The sequence below is a fragment of the Chrysemys picta genome, chromosome 5 (assembly GCF_011386835.1).
Source record: "Chrysemys picta bellii isolate R12L10 chromosome 5, ASM1138683v2, whole genome shotgun sequence".
Taxonomy (NCBI): domain Eukaryota; kingdom Metazoa; phylum Chordata; order Testudines; family Emydidae; genus Chrysemys; species Chrysemys picta.
The window spans coordinates 53,812,737-53,830,530 of NC_088795.1; the positions used below are offsets into that span (position 1 = coordinate 53,812,737).

General features: G+C 44.8%; 2 long non-coding RNA genes across 2 annotated transcripts; one reads left to right on the forward strand and one right to left on the reverse strand.

The window, feature by feature from the left end:
• Window positions 1–6,259: 6,259 nt before the first annotated feature.
• Window positions 6,260–7,267, forward strand: LOC135983933 (uncharacterized). Its single transcript, XR_010601793.1, has 2 exons — window positions 6,260–6,523; window positions 6,828–7,267. It is a non-coding gene; the product is annotated as an uncharacterized LOC135983933 (long non-coding RNA).
• A 1,111-nt stretch (window positions 7,268–8,378) lies between these two features.
• Window positions 8,379–15,271, reverse strand: LOC135983932 (uncharacterized). The gene is made up of 3 exons (XR_010601792.1): window positions 12,871–15,271; window positions 11,560–12,060; window positions 8,379–9,750 (listed from the first exon to the last, which is right to left on the reverse strand). It is a non-coding gene; the product is annotated as an uncharacterized LOC135983932 (long non-coding RNA).
• Window positions 15,272–17,794: the final 2,523 nt, after the last annotated feature.

Here is a 17,794-nt window from a genome sequence, read left to right on the forward strand (position 1 = left end):
TCTTCTAAAAGTGAAGTTGTCATACTCATTGCTTGAGAGTTCCTTCACAGTTTTCCACCTAGCTGTTGACTTAATGGTGCATTTTTGGGCTGGGAACAAGAAATCTGTATGGCACAAAATTAACTAAGGCCTGGTCTACACTGTGCGTGTGTGTGGGGAAATTGATCTAAGTTACTCAACTTCAGCTACATGAATACATAACTGAAGTCGACATACTTAGATCAACTTACCGTGGTGAGTCGACTGCTGCTGCTGCCCCGTTGACTTTGCCCACGCCTCTTGCTGAGCTGGAGTACAGGAGAGCACTTGGGGGTCGATTTATCGCATCTAGACTAGATGCGATAAATCGATCCCCCCGGATCGATCGCTACCTACCGGTCTGGCCGGTAGTAAAAACATACCCTGAGAAGAGCAACAGAGGGTCCTGTGGCACCTTTGAGACTAACAGAAGTACTGGGAGCATAAGCTTTCGTGGGTAAGAACCTCACTTCTTCAGATGCAAGGGACTTGCATCTGAAGAAGTGAGGTTCTTACCCACGAAAGCTTATGCTCCCAGTACTTCTGTTAGTCTCAAAGGTGCCACAGGACCCTCTGTTGCTTTTTACAGATTCAGACTAACACGGCTACCCCTCTGATACTTGATACCCTGAGAAGTCATAGTTATATTCCTGAACTGCACAATAGTGCACAATTTTACATGCCAAGTCAGCTGTTGCAGGATAACCACTCTGAAAGCATTAATTCCAGTGGCAATGGAGGGATGCAACTATATATTGCTAGCATAGCTTACCATTTAGATCATGGCACTAGGAGTCAGCAAAGCAGCTGTGACAGATTTGGCAGTTTCCTGCAATATCCTGGACAAACCTTATCAAATTAAGGGGACATATTTTAGGAGTTCATTGTATTACAAATGAAAAGTGTGTGTTATTGTGGGATTGTATGTAACCTCTCCAGGGGCAAGAGGTGGCCAATGTAAACATAGGGAAGTGTCATGAGCTATTTTAAACAATGTGCTAGACAAAATTAAGAAGGGTTGCTAGGAAATATCTGTGGGGAAGTGAATGAAAGTTACCACCTTTCCTTGTGCAGAGACACAAACTTTTGAGGCATCAGTCTGAAGAGTGGATCATTTTCTGGCTGATTAGCTATTCATGGTCTCTGCAGATCAACAACCAAAACTGTCTGAAGGAGTGACTCACAGCTTCATAGACGTGCTTGTTCTGAGCCAACAGCTGCTATAGACTTGTGACTACAGAAAAACCCCGCGGCGGAGTTTGAAGGACTGTTCACTGACCAGAGCCCTGGTTGGAGTTGGGGTGATCTCTAGTAAGCTTATTAGCATGCTTGTAAGTTTTTGGTGGTTTAGTATGTTTTCTCTGTAATGCTTTCACCTTAAGAATAAATGTGCCTGCTTAGAAAGAGCTGTGTGGTAACTTCTGCCTATTGGCAGTTACACTGTTTATAGACTCTGAGGAAAAAGCAAAGCAGACCTGCTTAAGTAGTCTGATTTATGGGGGAACTTACTGTAGGCATGGAACTGCGCAGCCTGGAAAAACTCTGGTCAGGAGGGAGAGGGACTTGTGCCTCCACCCTAGAGAGGTGACCACTGGGGCACCAGAAGCCTGTGGTAGACTATAGAGCAGAAATACAGGTGCAGTTTAACTGAAGTCTCTGATGCACTCTGTGACTTGTGCATGTTACTTAGCCTCTCTGTGCCTCGGTTTCCCTATTTGTAACATGGAGATAATACCTGCCTCAGAGAGGTGGTGTGAGGTTTCATTAATTTGTTCACAAAGTCCATGAACTCCAATGGAAGGCGTCAGAAGTGTTAGTGATGATTAGTATTACTTCATGATGGAGAGGAAGCTATTGCAGTTAACATAACCGCTTTTAAAAATAGAGTTACTATTATCTATCATTCAAGGGTTTTTGGCAAATGAATTACCACAGTTAGTCATGTGTGTGTAGAGGTGTTTAGAATCATGAAACTTCATTACTAATCAGCCGGTGACTTTAGCTAAGCTGACACTTCCCTTGCTATTTTTAGAGAATGACTCAGACACAGTGTTACAGTATCTGAGAAATCTCTGTAAGCTGATACCAAAGCCTTATGTAAAGCTGTACTAAAAGCCCCACAGAAGCTGAGTGCAAGTAGGTAAAAGCTTATCAAGACAGTAAAAGAAAGATCAGAGACTTTATTTGTCTGCTTTCTATAGTATCTTTACAGAGAGATGTAAATGTGGGAAAGCTATTTTTGCCACATGACAGTACCAGTCATGGGGGGGGGGGGGGGGAAAGAGGGGGAAGAATTAGTTTCTGTGGAGCCTTTTCAGAATCAATTATTGAGCTGGCCAAAATTTTAAAAAAAAATTAAATTGAATTTTCCATAAAATGTGTCCCTTTTAAAATCAAAATATAGATTAAAAAATAAAATAAAATAACTCTATAGCCCATTGAAAAACAAGATGTTTTATTGCTGTTAAACACCATCCCTTTTTTAGTCACAATCTAAAATTTCATTGAATAATTTCAAATAATTTAATATTGTTAATTTTTAATCCAGTTTAATCGGTTCATACTCCATACCCTTTTCTGCATTGCTCCTGCTGAGCACATCCCCAAAAGTTACTGCAGCACCTTGACTTGCATAGAACAAGAAGCCCACATCATGCCTCTACATAGGTTACCTATGAAAAGTGAATCACTCTGCTGATGTACATTTGTCTCAGCTGAACAGCCTCAAAGAAGAGCTGGTGTTGAGTTGAGGGAATGGCGGGGGGAGTCAAATTGCATCATTTTATCTCCTTCCTCCCTGGCGTAGATTAGTTTGCTCTCGGGTGCCTCTGCTGCCATGCATTCCTATAGATGTTGATACCCATGTGGTCTGTAAGACAATCTAATCTTTGAACAACTGCCATAGAAGAACCCAGTCTTGTGAGATGTTAGGTTTCTCCTACAAGGTGCTGAGTACCCAGAACTCCGATCAGCCACAAATAAGAGCTGAAGGTGCTCCAGGCCTTTCAAGAATCAGGTCCCAACTTCCTATGATTATTTAAAAGACACACACACAAAAACCCCAAACAAATCACCCTATTTACTTGTTCTTTTAATAGTATGTAATGACAAGAATCTATCTGGTCCTTTGTGTGGTGGCAGGGGCATGCTGGTAACGAGGCGGAATCTTGTGTGGCAGAATTGGTATTTGCATTATTCTGCACTATGGGCTGCACACCTAAACCCCTTATTGCCTGGCTCCCATACCCTAAGGCAAGTGTCTTACCAGCCTGTGAGTAGGCATCCTAGCAGATAGCCCTGAGTGTAGACATCCAAGATACTATGTATGTTCATCAAGAGTTGTTTGTAAGGCCAGAACTCCCACCCTCCAGCCTCTGATGAGCCAACTACTCTATATCTGAACAGCCAGTAGTTTTGGGTATGCACTAGCATGTGGTAGAGGGGGAGGCGCAGCAAACTTTTTGATCCCAGGGTCCATACCCAGATGTGAAATTGTATGGCGGACCATGAATGCTCACAAAATTGGGGGGTTTGGTGCAGGAGGGCTCCAGCAGGGGGTGTGGGCTCTGGGGTGGGGCTGCAAGAGGGTGCTCCAGGCTGGGACCGAGGGGTTCGGAGGGGGATCAGGGCTGGGGCAGAGGGTTGGGGCATGGGAGGGAGTCAGGGGTGCAGGCTCTGTGCGGTGCTTACCTCAAGCAGCTCCCAGAAACAGCAGCATGTCCCCACTCTGGCTCCTATGCAAAGGCACGGCCAGGCGGCTCCGCGCGCTGTCCTTGGCTGTGGTTCCTGGCCATTGGGAGCTGCAGGGGCAGCGCTTGGGGTGGGGACAGCATGCGGAGCCCCCTGGCTGCCCCTACACATAGGAGCTGGAGAGGGGACGTGCCGCTGCTTCTGGGAGCTGTGCGGAGTGGGGCAAGACCCCAACCCCTGGCTGGAGCTCGAGGGCCAGATTAAAATATCTGGAGGGTCAGATGTGGCCCCCAGGCTGTAGTTTGCCCATCTCTGCACTAGCAGCAATCTGTCTGTGAGCCTGAAAAATAAAAGCTTTTATAATGGCAAAGGTAGTTTGGGGTCAGCATGAATCAGGGCATTACGTTTGGGATGATAGACAATATTAAAATTCAGACCACCCCACCCCCCTTTTTAGTTCTCTTTGGGAGGCCCCTGTGGAACTGTCCAAAAACAACCTTCCCAAAGGGGCTGTTTCTGATTTGAAATCATCATGCCCTAGAAGGCAGTTTACCAAATGTCTGGGCGCATAAAGGGCTCTACTGGGGCCATTAGGCACATGAGCTACTAACATGACTGGAAAGTGGGGTGATCACACAGCTGGATACAAGTCTACAGTTCAAAATTTAGAGCAATTTAAGGATTATCTATACTTCCACCGACCAGTGATTTTCAAGAGAAATTAGAAGTAACTTTGAATCATTAAGGAGCTGCTTCTGTATGGTGCGGATTATCCTCTACTCCTTCAGAAGCCAATGGGATGTGAGGGTGTTCAGCACTTCCCAGGACTGAGGCCTGACTTTTTACTTGGAGCACATGTGAGAGGAAAATTTTTCACTATGAATTCTAATGATTGGGGAAAGGTAATTTTAAACTGAATTGCCGTTTCTGCTATTAAGGAATTGTTTAACATTTGAATTATTTTTGGTTGAGTAATGTGTCACTCACAGTGTTAGCCAAATGGGCTCGTTTCCCCCTGGAGCTGCCCAATTACCCCAAGGAGGCACGGGAGTCTAGAAGACGGCTTTAAGTTTTATTGACCAGTCAGCTGAGTGGGTGCTCTCCTCGGCTAATGCCAGAGAGAGAGCCCCTTACAAGTACAGAGCAGCCTTTTTATACCTAGCAACAAACAACTTAGCATGCATACCTTATATGTATATGCGGAAGGAACATTTCAAAAGGCCTTGTATGCAGATTGAGAGAGGGGCAAGGGAATGGATATATAACAGGATGCGGTTTAACATTTTACTTGAACTTATCACCTCTTTCCTTAGCACCCCCCTTCTCTCCCCCCCTGCACTCCACTCTGAGGCATATGTGTTAGACTAAAATAGCAGTGCCTGTCTGTCTCACCTAGGCTGGTGGTTTGGCCACCTTGTCTTATCGCATAATCTTGTTGCACAGAGGGCTGCAGCGGGTATTTTGCAGAGACAGCCGTTGCTCCTGATATGACAGCTGGGCTTATAAGCAAATAGTTGACCTGTTGCTCTAACAGGATTCTCCCCCCTTAAAAGCATTTTGAGAGCTTTATGGCCCCCAATCTTCAGCCTTCACTGGCTGGTACAGTGCTATCATTTGCTGGTATGCAATTTGATTAGTCATTCGTCTGATCAGTGCCACTATACAGGGAGCAAAGCAAGCTAAGATTAATAGGGTTACAATAAAGAATACAAAGAGGATGAAGCCTTTTCGAAGCCATCCCAGTTGCGGTAACCAGGAAGTAACCCAGTCCATATTCCACCCTCCCCAGGTTTGGACGGGGACATGGGCTAACTTTCTCATTTCCTTTGTTAGCTGCTTTACCGCTTTTCCATTATCGTCAATTTGTAAGCAGCAATTAGACTCATTTAATTTTGCACAAACCCCTCCTTCCTCCGCCAGTAAATAGTCAAGGACTATATGGTGCTGATAGATTGCACTCCTCATTTGGGTTGATTGGTGTTAGACCAGAATTGTTTAAAACCCCATACTCGAGTTCCATTCTGATTCTGTCATGCCCATTGAAACCACCATACCACGTGGTCCTTACTAGTGGTATTGTCTAGCTGGCAACTCGGGAATAGGGCATCGAAGGACCCATCCCGTCCTACCGCCCTGCAACCCTCGGCCGTAGGGTAGTATTGTTTGGAGCATTTCACCCAACTATTATTGGTGAGCCTCACATGGGTCTGGTTCCTTCGCCCCTGATATCTAGAACAGTCATACGGACGACAATAAGGGTCCCAACAATCAAACCCTGGGGATAGAGTCCAATCACACTTGCTTTCTCCCAAGTACACTCCCTCCCGCCTTGTTCGATTAAGGCAGAGAATACCCATTCCAGAAGAATAAAGTCGCCAGGGGCTACTATCCTCAGTCCAAACCCCCGTTCCGTCGTGGACTATACTCAAATTGCTGAGCCACCATTTGGGCTGTACCAGCTGGGCTACCCAAGGCCATTCATTTAATTCCCCGGGGCCTCCACACACCCAACAGTTACTGAGGTTAAAGGATTTTGCTATTGTCTCAATGGCACCCCAGATGGGACTTCTCTCCCTGTAGAGGGCGCTGACCGGCGGCCGAGGGCGATCCTGAGGAGTGGCCACCTCGAGTTGTTGGTTTGCTCGGGCCTCAGATCGTCACAATCGGCCGGGGCGGCTGCGTCCTCTCTGAAGAGAACTCTGAAGGACACGGAAGCAAGACGGCTTCGGAAGGAGGGGAAGTCTGACTGCCGGACGCGGCCACTTCGGGCGGAAAGTGCGTTTGCCTCCCGGGTTTGAGGAATAACGCCCCCGAGGTGTGGGTCGGACATGGTGGAAATCCCCTAGGTAACCTGTATACAGGAAGGTATGTTAACGTTATTGTCGTTTTGTAAATGTCTTGTTTGACGCGGCCACTTCGGGCGGAAAGTGCGTTTGCCTCCCGGGTTTGAGGAATAACGCCCCCGAGGTGTGGGTCGGACATGGTGGAAATCCCCTAGGTAACCTGTATACAGGAAGGTATGTTAACGTTATTGTCATTTTGTAAATGTCTTGTTTGACGCGGCCACTTCGGGCGGAAAGTGCGTTTGCCTCCCGGGTTTGAGGAATAACGCCCCCGAGGTGTGGGTAACGTTATTGTCGTTTTGTAGATGTCTTGTTGTTGTGTTTTTCCTTAAAGAGTAATGGCCAATGACTAATGTAACTTAGTCCACAAATCTATGGGTCATTTGTAATAATTGTGGGGACTTGGAGTAATCTCAGGGATTACTCTTGTTTCTGGGATGGGTAATTCTGTATTTCTTTTTAATGATGTGTTGGAAACCGAGATTGTAACTGACTAAAAGATCTGTGTGAAAGTTGAATGAGTGCCACTGACAGGTCTGAGGCTAAACTGACTTCAGCCGCCCCAAGACTCCTGCGAGGGGAAACCCGGTGACCAGGATATCTTGATTGCAAGGGGGGTCAGTCAAACCTCGTGATCCAGTGGATATCTGATACCTTTCCCTTTTCCCTTTTGATATTTTTGTTTCGAAAAAAAAAAAAAAAAAAGAGAGAGAAAACTTTGGATAAAGCATTATGGGGTCCGGACAGAGCACCTTCTCCGGGACACCCCTGGCATGTATGTTGGAAAATTGGAAGGCGTTTAGACGCCAGGCTGATTATGGAATTGTATTATGTAAAGACAATCTTGTAAAATTTTGTACTCTTGAATGGACGACATTTGGGGTAGAATGGCCCGAGGGAGGGACACTTAAATCAGAAATTGTACAAGCAGTACATAACATTGTGACCCGGGATGAACATTGGGACCAATATCCTTATATAGATATTTGGCAGGACCTCGTGGCCAATCCTCCCCTATGGTTGCAGAAATGTAAATCACAAAGTATTAAGACCTTAATGGCCCGGTACTCTAAGGGCCCCTGCGACAGAATTATTTGTGTCCACTGCAGGAAACTGTAGCCCCTGAGGGCAATGTCACTATGGTATATGTTCCCTTTACCACTAGTGATCTATATAATTGGAAACAACAGAATGTTCCATTCTCAGAAAAAAGGGGCCCGTGTTTTAGCCATGGCCCTGAGAGAAGGATGTGAGGAAAGGGGGGACAAAATTAAGGGACGACTAGGGCCACTGGGAAAGGGGAGGGCCCCTCACTTGGGTCGAAATCAGTGTGCTTTTTGTAAGGAAGAGGGACATTGGAAAAATGAGTGTCCCCGGCGACAGGCCATGGGGAAGGAACGTAAAAATTAAAGTGGAGGGCCGCCCAATTGAAGCCCTTATTGATACTGGGGCCACCCTTAGTTTGCTCCCCCTGAATAAGGCTCCCCGAGGTAGAGCCCGGGGACGTGCCATGGTCCAAGGCATAGAGGGACAAACTACATCTTTGGAAAAAACTTTGCCTCTCCTAGTGAAAATAGGGGACCGTCAAATCTCCCACCAGTTTGTTTGCAGTCCTTCTTGTCCCATCGCGCTCCTCGGTCGAGATATCCTTACTAAATTACAGGCAGAAATCTCATTCGACAATGGGACTATGGAAGTTAGACTTCCTAAACAGCAATCCTCCAATTACCAAATGGCCCTGACAAGCACTAGAAATCAGTCCCCGGAATTTCCGGGAAGGAATGGAGGGAGCCAATTGGCAGGAGTTAACCCTGAGGTTTGGGCGGAGGAGGGAGGCGTCGCTCGGGCCCGGAATGCTTCCCCAGTGCATATTTCCCTCAAGGAAGGAAGCAGGCCGGTCCGAATTCGACAATACCCTCTTAAGTTGACCACTAGAATCGGATTAAAACCTCTGATTCAAAAGTTTCTGCAGTATGGATGGCTCAGGGAAGGTACGTCCGCATACAATAGCCCAATCCTGGGGGTGCCTAAGCCTAATGGCCAGTATCGGTTGGTCCAGGACCTAAAACAGATTAACAAGTTAATAGAGGCCCCCTATCCAGTTGTCCCGAATCCCCATACTATTCTGGGCCAAGTTCCCAAAAAAAAATCACAGTTGGTTCTCTGTCATAGATTTAAAAGATGCCTTCTTTTCCATCCCCCTTGATCTGGAGTCTCAGAGACTGTTTGCCTTCGAGTGGGAGGACCCAGATACCCACTACAAAGCCCAATACCTTTGGACCGTTGTCCCACAGGGACTTACCTGTGCACCCGAGATTTTTGGTAGCCAGTTAAGACAGTCCTGTAGCTTTTTAGTGATGCAAATATTGCTTGGCAAATCGTATTAAGAATCCGCAGTTCCATGTTGGTATCAAAAGCACTTCCCCCAGGACAGCATAGAACTAAGTACATTTATTGTGAGTTGATTTATTGCTTCTTGGTAAGTTTTAACATCATCATCTGTTAAATTCATTCAGATTTCCTATAGGTTGGCATGGCTATGTCAATCTATATATTCATAACAACTCTCAAGCCAGTACTGTAGTTAAGCAACTGAAATCCAGCACATTCAAGAGACGCAGGGTGTGCGCGCGTTTTACTATAGCTACTCTAATATTCTCACGTCGTTGCCTCAGACTCTGTGGGTTCAACATGTGGGGAAGGACGGTGTAGGGAGCCTCTTCTGCTGCCTTCTCCCACTTGGGAGCCAGGCATAAAGGAAATCAGAGCTGAATTCAGTGCTGGGCAGGAGCCCTGGCTAACACATCTTGTGGCTCAAGGCATGTCCAGCCCTGCTCCCTCCTGTGCGTCTGTAGGCAAGCACTGGGTGTAGCACACACTGCGCTTGTTAGATCAGCAATAAGAGGTACTGTGGAGTGTGTTGCCCACCATACAGGCAGAATTGCGCAGAGTGCTGCACAGGCACAAATGCTGAGGACATCTGCAGCTCTGCGCCAACCATAGTATTGCTCTGACAACAAAGGCCAAAATGTAGCTCTCTGAGTGGGGTTTTTAACCCATGCTGTCAATGGTTATAATAGAGGAATTCAAGCTAGATGGGTGATGTTGTAGTTTTAGGTAGAGTATACTTGCCTCATCCCCAAAGGAATAGGTCCCACAGTCTGCATAATGTGAGAACTGGGTATTCGTGCTGATGGTCCTGAATGCAAAGAAGAAAAAGGTGGTAGTGACATATCCTAGTGACTCCACTTGCGAGGTGGCTGTGAAGATGAGGGGGGAGGGGGAACTCTAACTTTTTGCTGCTGAAGCACAACAGGGAATGGTCACTGGACTGAAAGAATCCAGCCAACTGTTCTAAGGCCTCTGAGGCACTGACTGGGGAAAAGAGGAGGTAGGGTGGACAGAGTCCGTCCATTAACATTAAAAGTGCAATTAGAGAAGTTTTATGAAAGAGACACCTAAGCTCTATCAGCTGGGATATTTTTCTCCACAGCAGGAAGCAAGAGAAAAATACCAGCTTTAGTGCTAATATTCTAAACTTATTTTAAAAATTCACTTTAACATGTACAGGATTAGAAAAAGTTGAAAAGATAGCTTCAAAATAGTCTTCAGTGCCAACTGATTAATACAAAAACCATTCTATAGTTTATTTTTTCCATCTGCCTTAAATAGTCTGAAGAAAAATATTAATTCCTAGTATTTTTCATGTATGGATCTCAAAGCAGCTTTACAAAGGGGGATTAGCATAATCACTTCTGTTTATAGATGGAAGAACTGAAGTACAGGAATTATACCAGTACAAAGCCTGTGAATGTGAGGTCTGAATCAGGTCCAATGATTCTGGTCTACAAATATGAAAATCCCCTCCACTTTCCCCCGCAAAAAGCAAATAGAAAAAAAAAATAAAGAAAAGTTTTCTGCAATGAATCTGACTATTTTGTGTTTTGGTTAATAACTAAAAAGTTAAATTGCCTGGTGCTTGAGCTAGAGAACAGCAAAACAGAGTGTTTTCTAATATCAAGGAAGAGTTGATTGTAGCTAGGAAAATGTCTGGCTTCACAATGAAAAGCCAAACAAAAGCAAATTGATGACGGCTGCCCTGATGTACAGATACAATTACATTTTTGTCCCACAGACTGTTTACACTTAATATGCCTTGTGTGTAGTCAGTCAGCAGACCCTGGAGCCACTGAAATGTATCTTTAAATTGCTCTGTTTTAACATGTGATACGTTTGGACAGTACAAGTCTGATGTACATTTACTCTCGTTAGTGGAGCGTAGCTCTAATAATTTCATGAAGCTGTGATATCATCTCCCTTCGAGATTAGCATCAATGCACAAGAGAAACTTGTTGGCTAGAAGGAGACTGCTTTGTTGTCTGGGAAGTCTTCCTGCTAGCAGAACACAAATACCATAGTTAAGTAATAACTATGGCAATACACTAGGCAAATGATTTTTGGTCCCTGATCTCTGGAATGTCACTCTTCTGGTTCACATACCTTTAAGGGCTACCATCTCTTATGCAAGACAACATTATCTTGTATCTAATAAATTATCATGCTGCACTTGCTCATACAAGCACTGTACCCAGGATTTTATAAGATCCATAGCACAATATTCCCACCTATCAGAGGGCAAAGGACCCAGGTGGTAGATATTAATCTATGTTTTCATTGGTCACAGTCTGAAGGCAGGTGGGGAGACTGACATGAGAATAAACTTGTATGCCTCTCTCAAAACACGGGGATTTTCTGTGGGTAACTCCTGTTAATGCTAATAGGAATTACGCTTGCAAACCCTCTGCCCCACCCCTGCATTGGCAGCAAAAGAGACCCTTTAGTCATAGTTCTTTCACTGCTGCAGACTGTGCAACAGTGGAACGTAGCACTTCAAAACAGACATACCAAATAGCGTGCATTAGGTGCACTGGAGGAACATTCGGTCATAACTCAGGTAGACTACTCAGCAATCAGATAATTAGCTCAGAGAAAACAGCATTTCACTTACCATTCCATTCATTTGCCTTCCAAATATCCACAAATGCACGTGCTGGGCATTTATTTCATACCTAGCAAGGATATGGGAAAAATAGCAGTTGTGGGGTTGTGTTAAGTGTTGTCTCCTAAGCCAGCAGCACCCCTTCCATGGCAAGAGGGAAGAGAAAGCACTGCAGCATGAGGAGTGTGATGAGCAAGTTGAAGCAGTTTGTTGGTTAAACCTGTCAGATTACAAATGGCTCTAACTCCTGCCTGCATCCTTTCAGGAGCACTATTTTTGATTTCTTGTTTCTTTAACGTGCTGTGGAGTCCCCCTCCCAAACTTCTATATAAAGAAACTGTCACGTGTCAGTTCATGCAGGTGGATCACCAATGGCACATTGGGTGTTTCAGCAGCTGGTGCTATCTAGAACTTCACACAGCTTAACACAAATAGAAGAGCGGTTTCCTGGAACTAACAATAATGGTCCATGGCCTGGAAGGAGCCACTCTGAAAATCCACTCCAAAGTTCTGTGAAAATAAATTTTAAAAACAGAGAGAGCGCAAAGTGTGAACGTTACTAAGAGTATCTCACGTATACACAGCCCCTTTCATCCAGTGAACCCAAATGCTTTAGGAGTTTAACCCCCATATCCCAGCCACATTCTGCCTCTCCAGAGTACTTCCTGGGTCTATCAGATGTAATAATAATCTTTATAATTTCATGTCTTAAAAACTACTGGGTAGTATTGCTGTGGCTGTTAAGCAGCTGCCATATTTCACTGTAAAGATGATGTGATTCCTATGTTAAAACTGTACTTCTCCATTTGCATGTTGCATCAGAGAGTCAGAACTTGGCTTGGATTCATCAAGAGAGCAATTAAGTATCTTGAACCTGAGTGAAGCAGGGTCTTTTTTCAAGTGAGCCTGGTATGATTATTGGTCTTGCATTGAAATCATACACAAGGGGGTTTCCTCACAGTTTGGTCAGGATACCTGGTGAAATCCAACATACGCAACTGAGCTTCACTTTGGGGTTTTTCCAACTCCAAATTCAATTCAAACTCATGTTCAAATACAATTCCATTCCACACGGAGAAAAACACAAGCTGATTCCTAATCAATTTTAGCTAAACCTAAATGAGCCACTTTTAAACCAGAATAAGAGGGTCCACACAAGGGGTTGCCTGATTTAAAATAATATCTGTAACTGGTGCTATTTTCTCATACAATCAAGACCTATACAAGACCATCTTTTTGGTTTCCTTTCAGATACAGTTAACAGGCACTTTTCTCTTTACTCTCAGACAGTAAGAAACTCCAAATTGTTTAGAAACTTACCCCATAACATTGCTTTTGGGCACTGCAGTGGTGATAGTGAGAGGCTGATGCTTCAAGCTCTCTGCTCTCAAAACTTCAATCAACCAAAGTTGTAGGTGATGAGGATGTACAGAGTCACACCCAAATAAGTAGCTTGTTTTCCATTCTCAATAGGACAAGTGCACCCAGGTGGTCTAATTCTAGTCCTAAAACAATGCAAAGACACTCAGCTGCTAATTCATTAGCCCCCCAACACAAACACTAAAGTGAATGTGAAAACAGCTAAACTTACAGGCTTCCTGGCCGTCCTCCCTGGATAACATGACTGTGGGAGCTTTGCAAATTAATACACAAATTATTTACATTAAAGGAGTATCAGCATTAATAAGCACATTCACTCCAGTTGGGCACAACCACCAGTACCTAAAAACTTCCTAAGTCCTGTCACAACATGCATTGGGTCCTGTGTAAAACCTGAAATGGACCATTTAGGGGTGGAGTCTACCTTGCTTTTTCCGAAATCCTGGTCAGAAAGATGGAGCCGATTTTTCCAAATCATCACAATAATCATGGGGGAAAACATGTCCCAGCACTTTGTGTGAGGAATTGGCTGAGGGTGAAATCTTGGCTCAACTGAAGTAAATGGTAAAACTCCCATTCATTTCAATAGGGCCAGGATTTCACTCCTAGGACCTATTAACATGGACTATACTAATACAATTCAGGTGATTGGTAATGGGATATTGAGCCTTTCTGTTCCAGGTCAGCAGTGACTAGTCATTATTACCATCTGATGGCTTTTTGGTGGCTTATGTGAAAAGACTTTGGTGGTCTCTGTCCAGCTGTCAATGAACAGGGGTCTCCATCACAAAGCCACCCCACTTGCAATTGGCCTGAATAGGTCCCCCTGTGAACACTCTCAGCAAAGGGACCTGATGTTGAATGGGCATGGAGACTCATCTGCCAGAGAAATCCTTTCAGGTCAGGATATAGGCAGTTTGGCAGGACAGAGTGGGACTGTCCCTGTTTGTGGCTAAATGGAGAACCTTATATTCTAGGGATGTAAATCTGGCACCTTTCACAAGCACTAAAAATTCACATGACAAACATAAAACAAAACCACACTGGCCAGGAACATAAAGACAGGTAACAATGAGGACCCTTCCTTTCTCTCTGTTAGGGCATTTGATTGAGTGAGAGGTAACTCTGATCAGTAGGGAGTCAAAATAACTCTTACCATACTCCTAAGTAGGTATGTGGGTATTGCTGAAAGAGGATGACTGATCTGCATGCAGAAATAAAACATAACAAGACTCCTGGGTAAACACCGATTGCATCAAGGACAAACAAGGTATACAAGAGTCCACATTCAAAAGCCTGTATCCGCTCTAATACAAATGCAGAATTCCTTCCATTTCTTATTATGTAATTTGAGTGCAACTGACCAGACCAGGTCCATGCAGGGAGAATGCACTCATTGTGCTTGCTGTGGATGGGGCAGGCAATATTTTGACATTTCACTTAAATCAATGAAACATTAAGAGCCCAGCAGATGTAGGGTGCACATGACCAGCAGTGAAAGGATTAAGTACACAGTTGTGAGGCTGTGGTAATTCACTCTACTTTCTATTCCAAAAAATATTTCCCAGTTAGTTTCTTTTGGTGTCACACATATTTTCTGTGGTGGTTAGAGAACACCAAAAACAAGAACTGAACATAAACTTTTACTGAAGTGGAACTGGGATTTTACAGTCAGAAAACTTGTATAGCTCCTAGTAAATGGCCAGCGTACCCCATGCAAACAGGACATGCAATGCAGTTGCTCTATCAGATAAAACATGCACACATTTCCTGTCTCATGGAGTAACAGCAAGTCAGCCTGGGTATACAAAACTCATTTTCTACCCTCCCAATCCTGAAGCCAGCCAGGGGCTGTTTCAGCTCTCAGCATAATTTACAGCAGCTTCAGGGCTGCTCCTAGAATCTCATAAACATCTTCTAGAGCAGAGGTTCTCAAACTGTGGTCCGCAGACCACTGGTTCCATTCAGGTGGTCCGTGGATAGTTCCCTCTAAGGTGCGTGCCTGGATGGCCGCACACAAGAATGAAGGGCCACCCACCTAATTAATGGAGCTGTGCAGGCGTGGTTCCACTAATTAGGTGCCTGGACCCTGGAGAAGACGGACATGTAAGGTGAGGTGGTGGCCTTGCGGGGAAGAGGGGATAGGTGGGAGGGGCAGTGGGGTGTGAAGAAGGAGTGGGGGGAATTTGGGATGTGAAGGGCTGCGGTGGCCAGAGAAAGAGACAACTTTCTCCAACTCCAGAGCTGCAGCTGCTGGGGAGAGATGGCCCTCCTTCCCACCCTCAGCTCTGTGGCTGCTGTGGCAGGGGCAGGGCCGGCTCCAGGGTTTTGGCTGCCCCAAGCAGCCAAAACAAAACAAAAAAAAAAGCCACGATCGCGATCTGCAGCGGCAATTCGGCGGGAGGTCCTTCGCTCCCAGGCGGAGTGAGGGACCATCCGCCGAATTGCCGCCGAATACCTGGACGTGCCGCCCCTCTCCGGAGCGGCCCCCCCAAGCACCTGCTTGACAAGCTGGTGCCTGGAGCCGGCCCTGGGCGGGGGAGAGAGGGAAAGACCCCCCTCCTTCCCAGCCCCATGTCGGGGGCTGCCGCGGCAGGGGAGAGATCCCCCTTCTTCCCAGCCCCAGACAGGGAACATCCATCACATTAGGAAGGTAAGACTACTGATATTAAAATATGAGTTGTGTGCTTTTATTTGTAGAACAAAAAAAAAGTTAGTTATTACATTTTTTTTATATAGCACTTTTATCCAAAGTGCTTTACAATAGTTAGCTAACGGTACAAACAACATTTTGAAAGATCATTAGGTGGTCCGCCGAGACCCTCAGCAATTTTCAAGTGGTCCACAAAAAAAAAAAAAAAACCAACAAGTTTGAGAACCATTGTCCTAGAGGCCTTTGTATTGGCTGCTAAGACATTATTAGGGTCCCCTTTGTGGTGCTGGAGTTTGACAGTGAGTCTGTGGCAAGTCATGTGCTGGGATGCAAAGCATAAACCTGCAATTGTCAATTTCAGCCACTAGATGTCAGTTTATATTAAACACATTAATTTTGCAACATACATGCTGTGATATCCTTATAGCAGGATAACTGTACTAAGAGTAACCTTGTTTCTTTCATATATATAAGAGTGTGTTATCCTTAATAAAAAGCATTACCTTTTACAGTGCATAGTATTTCTAATTTTACTTTTTTTCTAATAAAAATAAATTGGTGCCTCTGAGTTTTTTTCTACACTACTACGCCTACGTGTTTGTGGGGAGGAAGGGAAAGACTAGACGCAGACACCCAGGTGAGTACGAGTCATACCTGCTGTACACTGAGGGAGAACCTGCATTCTAGAGCATTATGTTGTCTTAGGAGGGGGGACTAACTGAGCTCTTGATGGTTTGGTGGAGTGGGTGGGGAACAGAAGAAATTAATACAGTTCCTGGCACAACTGACATGTTTGTATGTCAACATCAGGAGTGGGTTGGAAAGAAATCTCTTAGAGGCCCTCTCAGGCCTAGCACTAGAATAAAAATATTCCTTGTTGACTGGCCTGTAACAGCACACTCTGAGCCTTCACACAGTATGTTGTGGTGTCACCAGAGCAGGGAGAGCGAGTTCTGACAAGTTATGAATCTGTGGCTGGACGGAACCCGAGGTTAGGGCCCCAAACAAGGGAATGGCTGTTTTTAAAATTCTCCACAAGAGAGAGCCAATCTAATAGCTTTGCAGAGGAGCCCGGAGTTACTTGTACCAGCTCTGGCATCAGGTAACCAGAATTTGTTTATTTAAGGCAGATTTCATAGAACATCTCACAAACTGGTTTTTAGTATAGCCATCCAGAGGAATATTAATTGCTATTTTTCCCCCTGCCCATATTTTCCATTTTTGGTCTCCCTCACTATGGCCTCATCTCATTCTTTCTCCACATCTGTCCCATTCTCAGAATCTGCAATGTAAATATAATAAGCTTTAGCTGTGGTGCAATCTATGCTGAAGCAACTGTGCTTGGCAGAGTTGATTTCAAAGACTTGCACTGATCAGCCTAAAAACTGGGTGAATTCAATTCCTATTTGCCTGTAGCATGGCTCTGTGCTTAGCTTTTTAAGGAAATCTTTTGATCTGAAGGGCAAAAGAGCCCTCTGTTGGTGAAATTCTTACATATCGTGATAGTAAAACTAAATATAGCAGGCATTTCCTCATCTATAGGGAAACTGTTTAGTGAACTCTACAGCTACTAGCTTTGGGGTAATTGCTGTGCATCTCCTTTAACATAACTCAGCAATATATTGAAAAAAAAGTTTCTTCTCCTTTACTGCTTTCTACTCACTTTTCTGAGGAGAGTCTTGTCCATATTAACATGGGGCTTACTGTTTAATAGCTGATTTTGTGACCTTCTCTAAAATACAGTTGTAATGGAAATGCTCCAGACTGAGCAACAAGTTTCACCTGAGTACTTTTTAAAATGTTTTTGTTTCTTAAATACTTTGGGTTCGCAGTGTGTAGTGCCCCTTATGTGAGTGAGCGTGACTTCCACTGCCCTGGGCTGGACACAGGGCCCTCCATGGAGCCCAGATGTGGAACTCACTCTCTGAGGAGGTCAGCAACGGTCCACATGAGGCCTTTCAGTTTGGATCAATTGGTCTTTACTCATTTGGTCTTCCAGTGAGTTGCACTAACTCATTCTGGTTTTGTCATTTTATTTTGTTTTATTGCTTTGCCCTCCTTTTGGCCAAGGGGCTGTTGCTCACTGGGTTTTTAGGGCCCAGTTTCATTAGAATTGTTGTGACTTTTATACTTTTAAACAAATGTGCTCATGCTAGAGATGGGTCTGAACCAAATCACGGCATCTGGACTTCCCCAGTGAGTGCCAACCCC